The following is a 1,455-nucleotide window of genomic DNA, read 5'->3' on the forward strand; positions in this document are numbered from 1 at the left end:
AGTCAAAATGGCTAAGATCAAAAATTCAGGTGACAGCAGATGCTGGCGAGGATGTGGAGAAAGAGGAACACTCCTCCATTGCTGGTGGGATTGCAAGCTTGTACAACCACTCTGGAAGTCAGTCTGGAGGTTCCTCAGAAAATTGGACATAATACTACCGGAAGATCCAGCAATACCTCTCCTGAGCTTATACCCAGAAGTTCCAACTGGTAATAAGAATACACACTCCACTACGTTTGTAGCAGCCTTATTTATAATAGCCAGAAGCTGGAAAGAACACAGATGTCCCTCAACAGAGGAATGGATACTTCATTCCTCCTTAGAATAGGGAACAAAATACCCATGAAACCAGTTACAGAGACAAAGTTTGGAGTTAAGACGAAAGGATGGACTATCCAGAGTCTACCCCACCCAGGGATCCATCCCATAATTAGCTACCAAACCCAGACACTATTGCATATGCTAGCAAGATTTTGCTGAAGAGTCCCTGGTATAGCTGTCTTATATGAGGCTATGTCAGTGCCTGGCAAATACAGAAGTGGATGCTCACAGTCATCTATAAGATGGAACACAGAGACCTCAGTGGAGAAGCTAGAAAAAGCACCCAAGGACCTGAAGGCATCTGCAACCCTATAGGTGGAACAACAGTATGAACTAACCAGTACCCCCCCAGAGTTCGTGTCTTTAGCTGCATATGTAGCAGAAGATGGCCTAATTGGCCATCACTGGGAAGAGAGGCCCCCTGCTATTGCAAACTTTATATGCCCCAGTACAGGGAATGCCAGGGCCAAGAAGTGGGAGTGGGTGGGTAGGGGAGCAGGGCAGGGGGAGGGTATAGGGAACTTTTGGGATATCATTTGAAATGTATATAAAGAAAATACCTAATAAATAGTAATAAAATAAAAAAATAAATAAGAAAAAAAAAAACTCTATAAATAATATCAGGAATTAAAATACTAATAAGACTTAAATATAGAAAATATAACATCTAAAATACAGAAATTTTATTCTTTTGGGTTCTTTAATATGCTGAAACCAATTTTTATATAGCACAAACATATTCTACTCCAAAATTGTTACTTATTGCTTCAAATAAATGTGCACTATATTACAGAAAAAAAAAGAAGCAACAAGACAGAGGAAAGACTCATTTATCTCTACAGAAAATCGTGGCTGATCATAGAGTGTGCTCCTTGTAAAGGTACAGACCCTGTGAGGGGAGGCACAGACATATGGAGCAACACTGAGAGACTGGGATGAGCAGTGGACCTGGCCAGTCAACAGTAGCCTGCTCCCAGGCCAGCGTGCCCAAGCTGCAACTCCTGAATTTAAGAAATGAAATTCATTTTGGACATAGGGGTGGGGATGAAAATGATTCTCCCTCTTCTTTCCTTCCTTCCTTCCTTCCTTCCTTCCTTCCTTCCTTCCTTCCTTCCTTCCTTCCTTCCTTCCTTC

At 41.9% G+C, this 1,455-nt stretch overlaps 1 protein-coding gene across 2 annotated transcripts in view; it reads right to left on the reverse strand.

Annotated features, from left to right (window-relative positions):
* The window catches only part of Sdr16c5 (short chain dehydrogenase/reductase family 16C member 5), a 20,256-nt gene that overhangs the window by 6,993 nt on the left and 11,808 nt on the right, over nt 1-1,455 (reverse strand). The gene's annotated exons all lie outside the window — the stretch shown is intronic.

This window comes from Mus caroli, chromosome 4 (assembly GCF_900094665.2).
Source record: "Mus caroli chromosome 4, CAROLI_EIJ_v1.1, whole genome shotgun sequence".
NCBI lineage: Eukaryota > Metazoa > Chordata > Mammalia > Rodentia > Muridae > Mus > Mus caroli.